The 20,643-nt window shown below is 46.6% G+C and overlaps 1 long non-coding RNA gene across 1 annotated transcript; it reads left to right on the top strand.

Moving 5' to 3' along the window:
• The first annotated feature begins 1,070 nt into the window (after positions 1 to 1,070).
• LOC109282873 (uncharacterized) lies at positions 1,071 to 18,692 on the top strand. Its single transcript, XR_002089904.2, has 3 exons — positions 1,071 to 3,110; positions 11,685 to 11,813; positions 16,498 to 18,692. It is a non-coding gene; the product is annotated as an uncharacterized LOC109282873 (long non-coding RNA).
• The last annotated feature ends 1,951 nt before the right edge of the window (positions 18,693 to 20,643 follow it).

Below are 20,643 nucleotides of genomic sequence, written 5' to 3'. Positions count from 1 at the left end.
TGCTTTGGAGCTGACCCCTCAGTCTTCTGCATCTGGTCAACTTCATGTAGCATATCACCACCAGTAACTTTTTAAGCTCTTTACAGTCTGGATTTATTTCTGTATAATCTCTTTTAACTTCTCTTTTTAAAACTATTCATAATTCAATTCTTCTAATTTTCCCAATTTTCTCACATTTTCCTTCTATGATTTTTATTTATTGCTGTGGATATTTTTTAGAAAGTCCTCACTTGCAGAATCTACATGAGATGTTACATCTCTATAGCAATGAGCTATGGAAATGTAGCTCGTTACTATGGCGACAGTGTTGGTGAGCACCAACTGTGATTCAGATACTACTGCACAGTAGCAACGAGCAACCGCACAGTAGCTTGTTGCTACTGCTCAGTAGGTTTGGAAACAACCCATGAGCTGAGGAACTGTACAGTAATAGTGGTTACTGCACAATTGTTTAGTCATTTAGTACTAAATGATTGCAAAGTAACGACTGAACTTAGGCGTACATGTAGATGCACCCACTGTCGCTTTCCCAGAACGCTACCACCAGTACATCATGGTTCAGATGCAGATGTGCTCACTGACACTTTCTCAAGAAGGTTAGATGGCTAAGGGGTAGACTATGGCTAGGTACAGATGTTCAAAAAGCCTGAGGCAGAAACAATCTAAGTGACATGGTTTTCTCTAAGTGGTGTGGTTTATATCGATAGTGAACAGAATACACATTCACCCTTTGGAGGGAGGGGAATCTTAGACTGGGTTGCACCATTTTTAACCCAGTCTATGTGTGCCTAATTTCTGTTACTGGTATAGACTAGTTTCTGATCACTTTTACTGCTTGTCCCAGGGACGCCGGGGTTAGAAGGGTACCCCGGGGCCGGACCAGGGGGAAGTAACCACTTACTTACCCTATGCAGAGGCCGGGACAAGCAGGAACACGCGCGCAACAAGACCGCCAGCGCGGTTTGTAAGCCGCGCTTATATACAGCTGGGGCCGGGCGACGCTGGCGGGAGACGCCGCCCGGCAGAGATAAAAGGCGGCCCCGGAAGCGGGGTCAGAAGAGAGGCGGGGGAAGCCCGCAGGGAACCCTGAGAGCGGGACCCGTGCCAGCAGGGCACATGCATCCGGCCCAACGGGGCCAGCCGAGGCAGCAGCGTTAACTGCAGCAGTTGCCGGGAGAGCGGCGCTGATAGCAGCACCGGCAGTGGCAGAGAGAGCCGCCGCGTTAAAGGAGCCGGGGGAGAGAACTGCGGCTATAGCATAAGTGCTCTCTTAAAGGAGCCGCGGATAAAAAGATAGAGGACGTCGGCAGCATGACGGGAGGAGGAACTGGCTACTGTCGTAGCAGGAGTGCGGGTGGCGGAACCGGTGAGGTAACCGAGCGCGGACCCCGCGAGAGAAGTGACAGACAGGCCGGCGGGGAGCCGGCAGTGGACTCAGCGAGGGAGAGAACGCCAGGAACAAGACTCCCAGAGAGAGGGAGCCACAAGCCCAGGGAGTAGGCACCCGGAGAAGTCGGTGGCCTTAAGCCTCCTGACAGGCCGGTAGCCAGGGGGAGCTCATCGGTCGGGGCTTAGGCACCCGGGTCAGAGCCCGGGCTGGTGTGATAGGAATTGGATTTTTAGTTTTAGTATTCGCTTCCTTTTGGGGGCTAGCTCGTGGCTGTAGTGTTGCGGAGGCCCCGGGACCATACGGGCTAGGGGCGGCCGAGAAACCAAGAGGGGTGAGACCCCTAGACAGATTTTAGCCTGGGCAGTTTGGATCCCCGAAATAAGGACCACCGGGAGATTCAGGACCGGAAACGCAGCGGGGCCGCCTGAGGAAGGCCACTAGAAGACCAGCAGCAGCAGGTGGCGATTGGCCGGGGTGTAGGGGAGGTCAGAGCCCCGTGAGTGCCCGCCGAAGGCGCAACGACCCCGGGAGGCAGCATTAACGGAGACCCCCACCACTGAGGTTACATTCAAAGTCGTGGTAGGCGAGGTTAGGGGGCCTCCCGTCACCACCCGAGGCACCTCCCGGGGCCCTCTCGTGAGCTCGTGGCCAGTGAGAATGGCCACCTGGGCTAGAGCAGCCCGGGAGCGCCTGGTTGAGCAGAGGCGGGCACACTGCTAAAAGTGTAATGTCTGTGCCTGGCCTGTGAACAGGCCAGGCACAGACATTACTGCCTGTGAACTATAAAGAACATGAGCTGACAATACTGCCTGTGAACTATAAAGAACATGAGCTGGGGTTTGAGATGGTACTGAGAAAACTTTAAATGATTAGTTATGAGTAAAATTTATTATGATACAATGTAAAATTAGATGGCATTCTTAGTTTTAAAGTTATTAGGACAAGTCACAAGTTTACTATGATTAGCTCTTCAATATTTTTATTGGTAAAAAGTCTAGAGAATTTTACAGCATGCTTTCTGGAAGTTATAAAATTCAGTAGCAAGTATAAAGAACAGGAATATATGCCCCAAAACAGATTTAAAAAACCACTCCCCCATCATATTTAAACTAAAACCATATACACAACAACACACTTTGCAATACAAAATGACTTGTACATTTTGTGTGTGTTATAATATATATATACTGTTATATTCATTCCATATATTTTATTTATTTAATTGTTTTTGTTCATCAAAAGAACACTTATAATGACTGTGAGTCTTAGGTCCAGGGGGAATGTGAGCAGCCTTTCCAGCATGGATTCCACTCATACCCAGTTCTTTGTATTTCTGGAAGATCATCTGATTGCAGGCAGTCTAGTAAAAATAAGGGTAATTAGGTGATGACCACCATGCCCTACAGCTGGGAGATCACTCACTGAAATTGACTGGATAAGGCTGATCCTTTGGAACATTTAGACTTTCTTAATTAGCCCCAAAACCAGAGAATTTGCTTCCGAGGCAAAGCAAATAAAAATAATCCCTCTAAAAGCAAATGCCAAGTGGAAGTAAAATGGTTCTCCTGCCCTCATAAACAGATCCAGGGGGGTGATGGGAGCAGCAACCAACACTTCAGGTCTGGCTGTACCCCTGCTTCCAGCCTCCCCACTGCCACCTCTGTGGACAGACAGTGTTGTGGGAGCAGCAGCTGAGGACTTTTTAAAGTGCCTGAAGCAGGTAAGAATCTCTCCCTTCCTCCCCCTCCATTCTCAGCAGCATAGCCCCTCTACTCCCATTCCCCTCCCCTGCCTGCTGCTGCTCCTGTGGTGTTATCTAAAGGGAGATGCAATCATGCACCTCCCTTAGTTCCACCCCCGCTTGCTCTTATATGCCAAAGTTTGTGTGCCTCCTTTCTTTGGACCAGGCAGTTGAAGAATAAAGGTGTCAAGACTTTCACTGACCAGCCTCTTCCTCTTTCATATGGCATCAGATATCAACTTCCAAATCTATGAGACACTGTCTGGTATTATCACTCAGGCTCAGCACAGACAGTCAAAAAGCCAGAGGCTGAATAGATTCACTCTTTGCAAGTTAGTCTAAACCGCACAAATTAAATTGAAACAGAAGTGAACAGAGGAAATCCGGAAAATTTGGAAATCTGAGGAAAATTTCGCTCGGGAAATGCAGCCATATGCCTGCAGTGGCTCAGATCAGAAGCCAGGGGGTGCTAGAGCATGGCTCACTGGCTGTGTGTTTACTTCCTCTTTCTGCTGCCTCAAAGGTCTCTGGGATTTGCAGTCCAAATTTACAGCAGCAGGACTCTGTAGGGTTGCTCATTACTGCCTTTTCCTGCTTCCAGGTACCTCTGGGATTTGTAGTCCACAGCACTAAGACTGAGTTGGGGGAAGGGGTGTTTAACCCCTCCCTGGTCCCAGACAGGGTTTGCATGGAAGGGGCAGTCCCCAGCTGCAGACTAGGTTGCATCCCCAGCCAGGCTTGCCCCCTCCCTGCCCCCTCCCAACCCCCTTGTCAACCAGCTCTCACTGCTCCAGCTAGGGAACAGAGGAGTGGGGCCAGCCCTGTTCTCTGGAGCAGACAGCCCAGCCCAGCCCAGCCCAGGGCTGGAAAGTATGCTGGGGGACTGTGATTTAACTTGAACCAGAAAGGGGCCTGGTACAGAAGTTTCATAAAATGGTTTGACCCAAATCAGTTAAGTCTGATACTATGTTCAACCAGGTTTATCTTAAACCAGTTTCAGCCATTTTGAATATGTTTTTTTGTGCACTGAGCTTCTGTTGTGTTATAGGTTTAAACCAGTTTTTGAGTGACCACATAAATTGGTTCATGTGTAACTTCTGTCCCTAGCCTCAATGTAGGGATTCCATCTGCCCTGCCTGGGCAGACTGCAGCTTTCAATTAAGTGCTATGCTGTTTGGACACTGCATTCACACATGGGGCCATCCAAAATGTTCATCTTGTGAAGTGTCATTTTGAAGCATCCGTATCCAGATCTCAGTCTGTTCAGCTTGACTCATGCTTCTCCATCAAGGCCATGCTCAATGAGGACTCTTTTGGTGTTGGTATAAAACGTTATGGGCACTTTATGGGTGGTAGTGGTGGTGTTGGGGATGGCACTTTTTAATTAGAGCGTTTCTCAGAGCCAGTCTAATTAAAACTCTGCCACATCTCGTGTATTGGCATCCCTGAGCTTAAAAATGGTGGCAGGGGCATTTGAACTAAAGCTCATTCAATGTGCTTTCGTTCAAATGCCCTCCCCCATTTTTAAGTGCAGAGATGCTGATGCATAAGACGCAGGAGGCTGCAGGGGTGCGGTAATTGCCATGTTCCAGCAGACGTGTAATTGAGTCTGCTCTGACATACTGGAATTCCAGCACATCGGAGCAGTCTCCACACTCGTCTATAAGCACCCTACATTGTGAAGTACTGGGAAATGTGCTTTACCCTGTCTTAGTGTGAATTAACTAAAGAGCACAGTTTTTAAGTGACACAATGCACATTAGCCTATTTTAATACACATTAGCGAAACCACACCTTTTTTTAGTGATGTTTTAATGTGCATTAATATAGTCTAACACACATTAATGCACACATGTAGATGCACCCTGCAAGAATAGGTCTGCCCTTTCCTAGCAATTGGCCCATTCCATTGTTGCCTATAGGTTTGGTGCAGCGTCCCCAATATCTTCCAGGAGCTAGTAGGCTTCATGTTTACAACTTTTAAGCCACTTAAGCCTCCATCTGTTTGAATCTTCAGTTCACAGTTGAGGGATCAAGTGATTTTCATCAACTGCTGCCTTTATTGCCAATAATGATGTTAGGGCCTGTCTTCTTATATCACTTGGTCTAATGCCCAAGAGTACAGAGAATACATCTGTGTGTGTAAGTTGCATGCACTACAAGTTCTGACCATGTCATAGCCCTTGGTTCAGATAACAAACAACAGATGACAACAAGCATGTGAGTTAAAGGTCCCCAAAAGAAAGCAGGAGTTGAAATCTTTTAATTTATCTTTATTTTTGAAGGCACATCTTCATCTCTTATTTTTCTTCCTTTTTGTTATCATGTTGTATCTATTTGTGTTTGCAGGAATGGCATCTTTACTAAAAGTAAATGTTAAAAGAATGTCATTTTCAGGGTTAAAATGTTGTTCAGATGCTAAAACAATGTTCAAATGCTGCTAAGTATTTTTCAATTACACTGAAAGGGGAAGGAAGCCCGATCTGTTATATATGCATTGTTCTGTCATGCTATAAGCTAATTAAATTGCCCTGACTTTGACCCTGAATGAAGCAGAGTTATATTTCAGTGGTTTTGCCATACTTGTATCACTATGGAATCATTCAGATATAACAGCTGCATCATAACAGCTTACATGGGTATATTTTATTATAGAACTAATTGTTATGCATGTGATATAATGTGAAGAGTGAGAAGTAAAAATAGTACCCAACAGCTTGTAACAACAGTGAGATTTAAGGAGGGAGTGTTTAAGAAAGTTGCCATAAGCACTATTATAGTTATGCCTCCTTAAACAGTGTCAAAAGTGTAATTATTGTTTCCTTGGGCAATAACATTTGTTCTAAAACAAGAATTAACATGTAGGTACTGTGAACACTTAAGTCCTAGAAATGCCTGAGTCCATCACTAAGAAGGCTGGGAACATTGGCTGGGGTCTTAGATTAAAAGGAAGCTGATGCTTTAAATTTTTTCAAGACAAAACTAACACTAATCAATTTTGCTAGTGTCCACCTTATATTCTGATTTAATTACTGGTTGCATTATTTTGATGGTTTGATAATTTTTACCCATTGATGTATTGATTCCATCTTAGTTGTGACCTTAATTTCTTCATTGCATTGTTACATTTTAAGGGGTTTAGAAAATCATGAGCTACTATACAAATAAACAAGCATATTGCTGGTTTCCTCATTTGTCCTTTTCCATATAATCTAGAAAAAATACACAAAACCAGATTATTCCTGTAGTAGTAAGGGTTAACTCCCTTTCGGAGGGCTGACATGATGGCATCAGCAGGAAGCTGTCAGCTGTCTTTGTGTGGGTGTTAGCAATTGCAATAAAGCCCTTTGGAGAGCAAGACCTCTCCCTGCCTTTCCTTGAGCTATGAAATAGCACATGGTGTCACAAGTGGCTGAATTCTGCCACCAACAGGAACACAAATGTCAGTTAGCAATCAAGTGATTCCCGAAAGACAGATGAAGCTCCAGCAGCAGCTGAGTCCAGCTCAGGGTAGAGGCTGGCTACAGAGACAATGCAGGCAGTTAAAGGTCCCCTGCCAGAACAATTTGATTTCTGATCCCCTGGAATGTGGCCTAAATGGATCAGATATTTTAACTGCTTCAGGGAAGCATCAGATCTGGACAAAAAGTCTGAACCTTACCAAGTAAGTGCTCTCATCTACTTAATAGGGGATCAGGCTGATGAAATTCTGATGTCACTGCCTCTTACAAATGCAGGGAAGAAGCAACATGCTGATGTGATATAGGCACTAACTGAACAGTTTTGGGGCAAAAGAAATGAGATTTATGAATTAACTAGATTCAATCTCTGTAAACAGGAGCCTTGAGAAATTGTGGACAGCTTTATTGCATCTTTGCATATATTGGCTGAATCTTGCCAATATCGGGTGTTCAAGGAAGAACTAATTAGGAAACACTTCATTGTGGGTCTTCACTTTGACGAGCTCTCACAAAGATTACAGTTGGACCCTGATTTAACACTCTAAAAGGCTGTCACAAAAGCCCACCAGTCAGAATTAGTTAAGCAGCAGCAAAGGAAAATCAAAAGTGATTCCAAGCCCTATCAGGCATCAGCTAATATGAATGGATGCAATGCATATTATCAAGAAACTACAACCAAAAATAAATATAGTTGACATGCACAAAGAACAAAGGGAGCGGTCCCACTGGAACCCACAGCAACCAACTGGAAAATGGGACCAATGGTGCAGGTGTGGTAAAATCCCTGGACATGGTTTTGCTAAAGGTCCTGCTAAGGAAGAAGTATGTCAATGATGCTAAAAGAAAGTCACTTCACTTTATTTTGTCGCTCAACCATCGGAGTCCATGAAGTCACAGAACAGGATTCAGAGGATTGTACTGTGTTATTAGAAGAACTTACAAAGCCATCATCAGACCCAGGAGTTTGGATGACAGAAATAGAGCTCAATGGACAGTCAAATCCATTTAAAATTGATATAGGAGTGGCAGTTTCAGCTATACTTGTTACTTACTACAGCCAACATAGGGATGGGATCCTCCTTCCTCTGGCTAAAAGGTTATGCAGGTATTACCCTCAAAGTACTGAAATTCTTCAACAGAAAAATGACACTGAAGAAGAGAACTATAGACTAGGAAGTCTATATGATCAGTAATCTTGCTGTGCCTTTGCTTGGCTTACCAGCCATACAGGCATTACAACTTGTCTGTTGACTGGATGAAATAGTGTACCAGAAATCCTTGGAGCAGCACTACAGAACCAAATACCCATCCATCTTTTCAGGTCTTGGAAAAATGTCAGGTAAATATAAAATATGCCTAAAAGCTGATGTAGCTCCATATGCATTAACAACACCAATACAAGTGTCCTTGCTGCTAATGGATCAAGTAAACGAATTAGAATGAATGGAAGAAATGGGAGTAATCACAAAGAGTGCAGAACCTAATTCTTGGTGTTCTGGGATGGTGGTTGTGCCAAAATCCAATGGTAAGATTAGGATATGTGTTGACCTCACACAGCTGAACAAATACTTGTGCAGAGAAAGATACATCTTCCTCCTGTGGAACACACTTTGGCTCAACTTGCAGAAGCCAAAGTTTTCACATAATCGGATGCTAGGGCAGGATTCTGGCAGATTCCTCTAGCTGTTGAATCATTCAAGCTAACAACTTCTATTACTCCATTTAGACAATACTGATTTAAACCGTTACCTTTCAGGATCTCATCAGCTCCTTAATTCTTTCAGCTTTGGATGTCTTAGATACTAGATGGCCTAGAAGGTGTTCTTTGTCATGCTCATGACATTTTGGTTTTTGGGACCACCAAGGCACAACATGATACAAGATTGGATGCAACACTCAGAAAACTCCAAGATGCTGGTGTTACACCTAATTACTTTTGCTACCACTCACCTCATGTTTGTGGGACATTGGACTACACCACAAGGATTCCAACCAGTTCCAGCAAAAATGTCAGCTATTAAGGGATAACCAGAACCCAAGGATGTCCCAGAGTTGTGCAGATTTTTAGGAATGGCTACATATTTGGGTCATTTTGTGTTAAACCTGGCAACAATTACAAAACCTTTAAGTGACAAGTTCATATGCCTCTGGGGGCTGCTACAAAAATCACCCTTCAGTGAGATCAAATCCAATACTCGGCTCATTCCCGATACTTGCCCAATATAATCTGGCATGAGAAACACACATTGCACCAGATGCTTCATCCTGTGATCTTGAAGGAGCATTACAACAACATCAAGAAACTGACCATTGGACCCCTCTTGCCTTTGTGTCAAGAGCATTTGCTCCACCTGAAGTTTTGATATGAGCAAACAGAAAAAGAAGCATTAGCAGTTACATGGACATGTGTGTGACTCAAAGCTTTCCTCGTTGGCCTGACTTTTACTTTACAGATGGATCACAAGCATTCATGTCCCTGTTAGGAGACAAACCTCTTGATGAACTCCCACTGAGAAATGTAGAGATTTCACCTCAGGATGCTGAAATTCACCTACAATATTGTAAATATTCCTAGAAGAGTTACAGACAGCCGATACTCTTTCTTGGGCACCATTACAAACACCTCTGTCTCCAGAAGAACTCCTCCAAGAGTGAGATGTCACTGTTTATGTGGACCTTACTGCGGAGGGGATACCCATAACTGTTTCATTACAGATGAGGATCCAAGAAACTCAAGAAGCTGATCCTTTCTGTCAAAAGATAAAGAAGTACTGCATAGAAGCATTGACTCAAGTAAGATTCAAAGACTGTGATATGGTGAGGTACCAACAAGAGGAACTCAATCTCCGTGTTGTCAGGGATTTAGTCATGTTCCACAACAGGTATTGATACCTTCCACTCTACTCTAGGAGATCCTAGAGAAGATCCATGAAGCTGGTACGACATGATATCAAGCCAGGGCCTGTCAGACAGTTTGGTGGCCCTCTTCTGTGATGACATACAAAATTGGGTGGCTAGTTATAAGGTTTGTGCTCAACGTTCTCCAGTCCCTGTAGAGTCATGTTTTATGACTGAAATACCAGATTATCCTTGGCAGATGCTGGGAGCTGATTTACTGACCTGGAAGGATTCTGTTTACTTCATTGTTACTGACTATTACTTCTGTTACTTGGAGATGGCAGCTACAGAACAGCACAACTGAGAGAGTTATATGGGCGTTGAAAATTATATATGCACGCCATGGCATACTGTCAGTTTTAAGAACATATAATGTTCCACTTTTCTCCAATTTTCTGGAGAAAAAAGCTCCGATTTTCTGGAGCTTGCATTTAAGCAGTTTGCAGCCCAGTGTGACTTTCAGCATATCACCAGCAGTCCATATTTCCTATGTAGTAATGGGGAAGCAGAATGTTCAGTGTGAACTGTGAAGAATTTGCTTCAAAAGAACAAAGATCTCTATAAGGCTCTCCTCATGTACCATATAACACCATTAGAGCATGAATGGAATAATCCAGGTGAATTGCTTATGATTCGCCATCTCCATGCAACTCTACCAACTACAACAGATGACTTGCTTCCAGAATTTGTGAATACACAGAATTTCATGAGAAAGATAAATTGATAAAGGACCGTCAAAGACAGAATTATACCTCAAGAAATATACCTGCTTTTTCTCCACAGCAGGAAGTTTGGATCCCAGATGCAGGAGTACAAGGTACTGTCCAGGGTAGGGCAGAGACCCCTCATTCATATTGGGTGGAGACACCTAGAGGTCTTTTCTATAGGGATCAAGGGGATCTCCGTCATATGCAACCTGTTTACTACACTAGGTCAGGACATGCATCAGTTCCACCAAAGACTCGATTTATAAATCTATCCACTTGAAATGAAAAGACTCACCGATGTTTCTGTTTTGATTATTCTATTTTTGTAGGCAAGTGAGTGGTAAAGAAGCATAAGAAAGTGATTGATGTGCTTGTAATCTCTCAAGATTATTTTGCAGTTTTTTGGAAATCCTTCAATTTTCTCCTGAGAGAGGGGGATGTAGTATTAACAATTAACTCCCTTCCTGAGGGCTGACATGATGACATCAACAGGAAGCTGTCAGCCATCTTTGCATGTGTGTGAGGAGTTGCGATAAAGCCCTTTTGAGACCAAGACATCTCTCGGCCTTTGCCTGAGCTATGAGATGGCACAATTCCAACATGGGGCTGCAACTCTGAGGGTACAGATAAAAAAAATTCTGCAAAAGGGCCTCGGGGGGGGGAAATGTAATAATTTGATAACACAGCCAAGAGACTGACATTAATTTTTGTGATGACTTCAGTATTAATTATATACTGTGTGCAATAGAATTACCCAAACAAGATAATTACAGGCCACACTGGCTTTATCACACTTCTTTACCACTTGCCTACCTGTCGTTCTTTTGCAGTCACACCAACTGCAGTCTTGTTTATGTCAGTTTAGAAGGTCTGAATGGCACCAGAATGCTCTACTTTTATCTTGGGGGACATTTTTTTTTTTTTCTTCTTTTACTCTGAATAATTGTATGCTAGTGTCTTTATCTGAAGACAGATGTATACACACAAACACACATCAATATAAACAAGGGCAGCCTGGATTCATAGAAGCAGGCAAGCTGGGTTTTTTTCATCTGTTGTTAGTATGACTGCATAGTTGAGTCAAGAGAAGGTAGTAAATATGATCTATCTGATTTTTCTGCTCCCTGAATATTAAGCAGCTTCCAGCACTGCTGGAATGCTCTTTTCCCTATCTCTGATTCTTAAAGAATCAGACTCCAATTTGAAAGTAACATCTTGAAGTAATTTGCTATATGACAGTTTTAAAACAAGATATGCTGCATAAACTATAGGTTTTTAGTGCCACTTGGTAAGAGGACATTGTTTTTAATTGTTGTTCATCAATATTAACATACATTTCCGAGAGTTGAATCAGATTTTACTCATTTGTTTGGAAGTGAAATGTGAAATACTTTTGACTGACCTTTACAACTGTAACCTAACTGTACCATAAGCAAATCCATTTTCTTTCCCTTTTGTCTTTTTTTTAATGCCTGTCCTCCATCCAGTAGCATAATAAACTAGGTTCATCGGAGGAAGAGGAAGATGAGGGCAGAAGAAGCCTTGGACCACGAAACCAAGTGTCACCCACAAGAACAGCCCAGCCTAGACAAACAATGAGCAGAACAAATACCCAGGTAAGCAACAGGGGCCCGGGTAGTACTGAGATTAGGGGGGCAGTACATTCACTTTCAGGAGGCCTCAAATGCCTCTACACTAATGCTCGTACTATGGGGAACAAGCAGGAGGAACTTACCCTCCTGCTAGCTAACACAAACCCATGCATAGTGGGGCTCACCAGAACATGGTGGGACCCAACGCATGACTGAGAGGTGAATATCAAGGGCTATAGGCTGTACAGGAGGGATAGGACAGGGAGGAAAGGTGGGGGTGTGACACACTACGTCAAGGAGAAATACACATCCTCAGCAAGTAGCACTGGGTCAGAGGAGGGGCACACTGAAGTGCTCTGGGTTAGAATACAAGGAAGTCAAGGGGCAAGGGACTTAATGGTGGGGGTTTACTACAGACCCACCCAACCAAGGGGAAGAGCTAGACTGGGAATTCTTAAGTCAGCTCACAGAGGCAGTTAGGTCAAAGGACGTGGTCATCCTGGGCAACCTAAACTTTCCAGACATCTTCTGGGAAGAGCAGTCAGTCAGGTCTGACTGCTCACATAAGTTCCTAGCTGAGATACAGGACCTCCATCTAACCCAGGAGGTTCACAGCCCCCACCAGGGGAGATGCCTTGTTGGATCTGGTCCTGGCCATGGGCGACGACCTGGTGAGGGGTCTGTGGGTGCTCGACCACCTGGGCAACGGCAATTATCTCCTGCTGGAATTCACCATCCAGTGCAAAGTGGCAAAGGCCTGCAGCAAGGCAGCAGCCCTGGACTTCAGAAGGGTGGATTTCAATGAGGTAAGGAGGATAGCTGGGGAGACATTGAGGTCTGGGAGGGGAGTCGGGTGTCCAAGAAGAGTGGTCGTTCCTTAAAGAGACGATCCTCCGAGCCCAAAGGGAGGTAATCCCAACATGGATCAAAGGGGGCAAGAGGGCGCAAAAGCCCCTATGGCTCACCAAAAGCATCCAGGAACGTCTCCTAGCTAAAAAGGAGGTGTACACCCAATGGAAGGGAGGGACCATCACCAGGGAGGACTGTGCCCCCCTGCAGCCCCGAGCAACAGAGGCAGTCAGGAAGGCCAAGGCGGAGATGGAACTGGGACTAGCTACCCAGATCAAGGACAACAAGAAGTCCTTTTTTAAATACATAGGGTATAAAAAGAAGGTACTGGGTAACATGGGGCCTCTGCAGGACACACTAGGAAATCTGGTCATCACACCAGACAGCAAAGCTAACCTATTTAACAATTTCTTTGCCTCCATTCTTCTGAGCAGGGACCAGGTCACTTCCCCCACTGGGACCCCCGTGACCCAGGCCTAGGGTCATGACCCAGGCCTAGGGTCAGCGAGGACCTAGTCAGGGAACTTCTGGGGGGACTGGATGTATTTAAATCAGCAGGTCCTGACGATCTCCACCCCAGAGTGCTGAGGGAACTAGCACAGGTCATTGCAGGACCACTGGCACGGCTTTACGAGCAATCATGATGCTCTGGAAATGTGCCGGAGGAATGGAAAAAGGCCAATGTGGTTCCCGTTTTCAAAAAAGGGAGCAAGGAGGACCCAGGAAACTATAGGCCAGTTAGTCTTACCTCGGTCCCGGGTAAGCTTTTTGAGAAAATTATCCTGGTGCATGTCCGCAAGGGACCAGCAGGGGAGATTATGCTTAGGGGCAACCAATATGGGTTCATTAGAGGCAGGTCCTGTCAGACCAACCTGGTGGCCTTCTATGACCAAGTCACAAAATCCTTAGACGCAGGTGTAGCGGTGGAGGTAGTCTTTCTGGACTTTAGGAAGGCCTTTGACACTGTCTCTCACCCCATTCTCATTTAAAAAACTAGGAGACTGTGGTGTTGATACCTACACAGTCAGATGGGTCACTAATTGGCTGGAGGGCCACACCCAGAGAGTGGTGGTGGGATGGGTCTTATTCAACCTGGAGGGATGTGGGCAGTGGGGTCCCCCGGGGCTCAATCCTCGGGCCCGCGCTGTTCAACATCTTCATCAGTGAGTTGGATGAGGGGGTAAAAATTCGCAGATGACACTAAGATGTGGGGAGAAGTGGGCATGCTAGAAGGGAGGAATAGGCTGCAATCAGACCTAGACAGGTTACAGGGGTTGGCGGATGAGAACAGGATGGGTTTCAATGCTGACAAGTACAAAGTACTGCACCTGGGGAGGAAGAATCAGCAGCATACCTACAGGCTAGGGAACTCCCTTCTCATCAGTGCAGAGGCAGAAAAGGATCTTGGACTCATTATTGATGCCAAAATGAACATGGGCTGCCAATGTGGGGATGCAGTCAGGAAGGCCAACCGTACCTTGTCATGCATCCACAGATGCATCTCAAGCAGGTCCAAAGAGGTGATCCTCCCCCTCTATGCAACACTGGTCAGGCCCCAGTTGGAGTACTGCATCTAGTTCTCGGCACCACACTTCAGGAGGGATGTGGACAACATGGAGAGGGTCCAGAGGAGGACCATCCGCATATTCAGGGGTCAGAAGGGCAGATCCTATGAGGAGAGGCTACGGGACCTGAACCTGTTCAGCCTCCACAAGAGAAGGCTAAGGGAGGATCTAGGGCCATTTACAAACTAATCAGAGGGGACCAGCAGGCACTGGGAGAGTCCCTGTTCCCCTGAGCACTACCAGGAGTGACAAGAAATAACGGTCACAAGCTGGCAGAGGGTAGATTCAGGCTAGATATCAGGAGGTGCTACTTCACTGTCAGGGTGGCTAGAATCTGGAACCAACTTCCAAGAGAAGTGGTGCTGGCTCCTACCCTGGGGTTCTGTAAAAGGAGGCTGGATGAACACCTCACCGGGGTCATTTGACCCCAGTACTCTTTCCTACCATGGCAGGGGTTCGGACTTGATAATCTGCTCAGGTCCCTTCCGACCCTACCAACTATGAAACTATGATGAGTAGTGGGAGACTGGGCGACCAGCTCTTGGTGCCCACATAGAGCAGTTGCATGAATGGAAGCCACTTCTGACCCAGCTCCTGCAGCCACCGTAAGTGGCCTGGCCCTGTGACCTCCTATGTCACCACTGCTGCCCAAGGCACAGATCTTGGTTATTACACCTCTGTCTTCATCTGCAAGGTCCTGTTAACACTCCCACCATCAAGCTATCCAAGTAGGACTAGCCAGATTTTCCAAAAGAGTATGCAAATGGCTACATAATCCTTGATCACCCAGGTCCAGTCTGACAGCCTCTGGCCAATAAGGCAAATATTTAAGTATCTGTTTGGAGCACAGCAGGGTAAATGGTGAGAAAAAATGTTTACAAATATCTGTGCTTGATGTGACTGGTGATTCTGTCTGACAAGGTTTGAATCCTTCTTTATTTATGTTTTAGAAAACTTTTGGGTTACCAATATTTGTTTGAAGAAACATCTGTAGAAGAACTTTTATTATTGTCACATTGGTTTGTGGGCAGCCAGGTCTGGGGCCACTCAGGGGATCAAAGTGCTGACCAGGGTCAGGAGGAGTAAGCAGAATCCAAGGAGAAACCAGGTCAGAAAGTTAGGAGGTGTGGCAAAGTGGGGGTACCTGGCTAGCCACAAAGCTAGTTCCCTGCCTGCCTCTGGGCATGTCGCCCACCTATCTCACCCGCCATGCCTTGTTGTAATTAATTAGGTTGTTATTTAAGGTGGGAGGCTGCCCATTGTACACCCTGATATCAGGGGGTGGGGGCCATCCGCAGCTCCATTCCACCCCTACACCATGGCCCAAGCTTCACAGATGGCATCTCAGAGAGTTGGCTCTACTGCCCCCTTCACCCATTAGCTGTGGCCCCCAACCATGGGACCTTCAGCTTCAATAAGCTCTGGCCCCATCTCAGGCCAGTTGGGACCCCAAGCTTCTTTGCTCTTCATGGGCATCCCTTGCAGTGGGCCCCTGGCCCTTTTGACCCTTCTGGTCCTGACCCCAGCATTGACCAGTTGAGTGACTCAGCTGGGTTTTCACCTCCTGCCTGCACTCAGGGTCCCCCATTCCTGGCTCAGGTGCTCCTGGAAGCATGCCTGGCCCTGTGGGGTCACTCCCCCAGTAGGCTCAAGTGCCTCCAGAAGCTTGCCTAACCTACCCTGCTCTTTTGGTATGTGGCTCACCCAAAAGTAAGGGCTGGGGTTAAGGCACCCCTACTCACCTTTCACTAGGATAACTGGCCTGGCATTTCCTGGGGGCTCCCACGCCACTGAGAGCCTCACCAGGCCACCCACCTCTGGCAGGGTGCAGTTTTAGGTCATGCCCAGGACCAGAAGCATCCAAACCATCCCCTACAGCTCCTGCCCTTACCTCCAGGATGTTGCATGTAGCCTTGCAGCCAGGCAATGTTACTGCCTACTCTACCAGCAGGAAACTGCTCTGTTTATATAGGCAGCCAGGGATCTAAAATGGCTGCCGCAGTTAAGCACCTGTTGGCTGCTTGGCTTGGCCCTTAAAGTGGCAGGCACCAACAGTGCCCTGCCACAGGAGGTCAAACTGAAAGCAAGGTCTAGGAACAAGCCAAGTCAAAAAGCTGGGAGATCAGGCAGAGAGCAGTGTCATACTGAATGTAATATTTGAATGCTTATAATAGTTGCCCATTAACCAGTTTAGGAAAGACAAGATTCATCTTCTTATCTAGGCCATTGTTTTGGCCTGTGTGTGGAAGGTCCTGACTTTGCTCAAAGTCTTAACTTTTGAATTTTTTCTTTAGATGCCTTTAACAAAGTTAACCTAAAAATGACCCGTAAGCAAACATCCCACATTCTGAGAAATCAAACCCTAGGAGCCTTTGAAAAGATTGGAAAGAAAGGAAATTCCCCAAAGTAACTAAATTGTCAACAAAAGAAACTGAACCCAGCAGAAATCTGTTAAGTAAGATCCGAGCCCAAATTTGGGAATAGTGACAGGTTTGGGTAGGAGTGGCCCAAGACGGCAACTCACTCAATAAAAACTGTAACCTACTGTCCCAATTTGGAGGTAACCTCACTTGCAGAACAATGAGGGAAGAATCGCAAGTGTAGGCCGGATCAGACTGATCACCTGAACCACCCTCTCCGTGAACACGAATTTCTTAGTTCACACTGAAGCCACGGAGCGCCCGAAAGGGACTGAAGGAAGGGGACTTAGTCCTATCAACACTGAGGCCAGCCCACTGAACCGTATTGCTGAGGCCAGCCCATTGAACTGTACTACTGAGGCCAACCCATTAAATTGTACTACTGAGGAATGAAACCATATTTAGGTGTTTGGCTTCTTGGAATTCTAGGATTGTAAGTATATTATAAAAAAAAAAAAAAAAATAGTATTGATTCAAATTTAACTTTGAGTTGTAATTGTAGTTGTTTTTGTAATACTAATTCTTATAGGATTGTTTGGGAAGGAAGTGCATCTGGAGCATTGTTTCTGATATATGTAGTTATTGTGTTCTTAAAGTTTGTGGTATTTCTTAAAGCTAAGCAGTGTTATATGCGTAGTAAAGAATTTTAAAATAAAATTGTGTTGTATGAATTAAGTTTGTAATCGTTGTGAAATCGTGCAAACAACTAGATACTCCCCCAGCAAGTGCATCAAATGAATCAGTAAATTGCGTGGGATTTTCTGTATTCCATAACTCACTAGAGACAAGCAGAGCTAGGGAGCAAGCCAGGTTGAGAAGCCAGGAGATTGTTTTGCTGCTCAATCTGGGATTAGTTGATCCCCATTTTCCAGACACTTCCTGTTCCTGCTCAGGAGCTTATACAGAAGTGTGACAGGCCCTTGCCCTGCCACCTGGACCACCCCTGAGCTTACTTCCCACCCCCCCCCCCAACACACACACAACTTTGGAACTTATCCATATCTCTGTGATGTTGCATAGTGGTTCTTACAGGCTCAAGGACACCCTCCTTGGTGTATCTTCTGTGGGGCTCCTCCTCCACTACACCCCGCCCTTTTCCACTTGGGTGTTACTGTAGATCCCAGGCTGTGCCTTGATATCATTGCAGGCAGTTTGATTCACCGATGGGACGATGCTCCAGTGTCACGGGAGCTTGTTGTGACCTGCTACACTTGGAGAAAAATGCTAACACAAATGAAAAACATCTTAAGTCGACGTGGCACTGTTACCCACATGCTGAGCTACTTGCACCCGAGCATTGGGCTTAAGGGTTTGCTTCCTTGATCCTTCATTTCCCCCTTTTTTATCTGGTACCTTTTTCCCCAGGGCTTTTTCTTACTTCCCCTTGGCCAGGTATCCCAGGGGCTCTTCATGTTCCCTGCTGGGTCTGCTTATGGCCAGAAGTGGTGGGTGTTCCCTAATTCATAAATTCATAGATGTTAGGGTCAGAAGGGACCTCAATAGATCATCGAGTCCGACCCCCTGCATAGGCAGGAAAGAGTGCTGGGTCTAGATGACCCCAGCTAGATGCTTATCTAACCTCCTCTTGAAGACCCCAAGGGTAGGGGAGAGCACCACCTCCCTTGGGAGCCCGTTCCAGACCTTGGCCACTCGAACTGTGAAGAAGTTTTTCCTAATGTCCAATCTAAATCTGCTCTCTGCTAGCTTGTGGCCATTATTTTTGTAACCCCCGGGGGCGCCTTGGTGAATAAAAACTCACCAATTCCCTTCTGTGCCCCCGTGATGAACTTATAGGCGGCCACAAGGTCGCCTCTCAACCTTCTCTTGCGGAGGCTGAAAAGGTCCAGTTTCTCTAGTCTCTCCTCGTAGGGCTTGGTCTGCAGGCCCTTGACCATACGAGTGGCCCTTCTCTGGACCCTCTCCAGGTTATCTGCATCCCTCTTGAAGTGCGGCGCCCAGAATTGCATGCAGTACTCCAGCTGCAGTCTGACCAGCACCCAATAGAGGGGAAGTATCACCTCCTTGGATCTATTCGTCATGCATCTGCTGATGCACGATAAAGTGCCATTGGCTTTTCTGATGGCTTCGTCACACTGCCGGCTCATGTTCATCTTGGAGTCCACTAGGACTCCAAGATCCCTTTCCACCTCTGTGCCACCCAGTATGTCATTCCCTAGGCTGTAGATGTGCTGGACATTTTTCCTCCCTAGGTGCAGCACTTTGCATTTCTCCTTGTTGAACTGCATTCTGTTGTTTTCTGCCCACTTGTCCAACCTGTCCAGGTCTGCTTGCAGCTGTTCCCTGCCCTCCGGCTTGTCCATTTCTCCCCATAGCTTTGTGTCATCTGCAAATTTGGACAGAGTACATTTCACTCCCTCGTCCAAGTCGCTGATGAAGACATTAAAGAGTATCGGTCCAAGGACCGAGCCCTGCAGGACCTCACTGCCCGCACCCTTCCAGGTCAAAACCGACCCATCCACCATGACTCTCTGGGTGCGACCCTCCAGCCAATTCACCACCCACCGAACTGTGTAGTCATCCAAGTCACAGCCTCTTAACTTGTTCACCAGTATGGGGTGGGATACTGTATGGTGCACTTTGTGTGTACGGTTGAACAGCTGGGAGGCTGGGGCATCATGGGCCATCCCTCCAGGGCTCACCCTTGTCAGGTGCCCTCCAGGCACACCAGGCCACATTCTCCCATCCCCGGCTGACCTTAGTTGCAACTGGCTCCTGTCTTGTGTGGGCTGGCTGGCTCTGCTGCTCCTGTGCAGGTTGCCCAGTCCCAGTGAGTGGATCAGGTCCCAGGTGGACTACTGTAGCTGTGTCTGGCTGCTGCTGGAAAGTCTTCTATCTGGGGCCTAGATGCTGGTCTGTTTTGGCCCACTTTGGGCTCAGGTGGTCCTGGGGTAGTTTCCCTGGCTCACCGGCTGCAAAGGAGGCAGCAGCAGGGTCATCCCAGCAGTGGGGAGCATGTCCAGTTCTGGTCCTGGTGCCCAGATGCTTTCCACCGTGTTCCCAGCCTCTGGGCTGCTTTTCACCATACGACCAACTGGCTGTGCTCCAATCAGGGACTGGCTTTCTGGCCAAGGAGCAGCAGCTGTGCTGGTCATGACCTGGCCACCAGGGCTGCCACGGTGAGGTAAGCAGGGTGGAGGCCTGCCACAGGGAGAAGTGGTAAGTCAACTGACCCTGACCAGCTACTCCGGTGACAAGAAGTGGGGGAGGGCTAGACCCCAATGGAGATTTCAGGCCACTCTTGCTCAGTCTGGATGGTCAGCTGTAGGATGGCAGGCTGCGATGAGCAGACATGTTGGTCAGGCTGTGGACACCAGTTTTGAACTTTAGTACACACTGTTGATTGGAGGAATCACTGCCAGTAATGCTGCCATGCTCACTCCTCCTTGCACTGACTTTGGGCATTTAGGATTGAAGGTGTCACGTACCAGATGGAGTCTGGGAAAATAAGTTTTGCCACTCATTTCAGCTCAGACGCAACTAAGTGAACAGGAACAGCACTGAGGAGAAAAGAGAATATGTAACATGTGGAAAGGTCCTTAACCACATAATTTGTATGTGTTGCAGCCCCAGAACATGGAACAAGATAGACTGACTAGAAACTGGGGTTGGACAGGGATAAGTAGAGAGCTATGCTTAAGGACAAACATCCTGTGGTGCCACTGCTATTCACAGTTCTGTTCTGTGTCATCTGCTATATAAACAATAACAAACATTGGTTTGTTTTTGGGGGAGGGAGAAATTGATAATTTTGATCATAGGGATCACGGAGACCTGGTGGGACTCCACCCATGACTGGACCACGGGGATAGATGGCTATACCCTGTACAGGAGGGATCGTGTAGAGAAAAGGGGCGGGGGTGTAGCTCTCTATGTTAAGGAAAGCTACGCGTCCCTGCAAGCCGATATTGGCGACCGGGGTGGACGGCTGGAGACCCTCTGGGTTAAAATCCGTGGGGAACACGGCACAGGGGACACAATGGCGGGAGTCTATTACAGACC

The sequence above is a fragment of the Alligator mississippiensis genome, chromosome 1, assembly GCF_030867095.1.
Source record: "Alligator mississippiensis isolate rAllMis1 chromosome 1, rAllMis1, whole genome shotgun sequence".
In the NCBI taxonomy this organism is placed as follows: Eukaryota; Metazoa; Chordata; order Crocodylia; family Alligatoridae; genus Alligator; species Alligator mississippiensis.
Note: the sequence above shows the minus strand (reverse complement) of the source record. Positions and strands in the feature narration are given on the sequence as shown.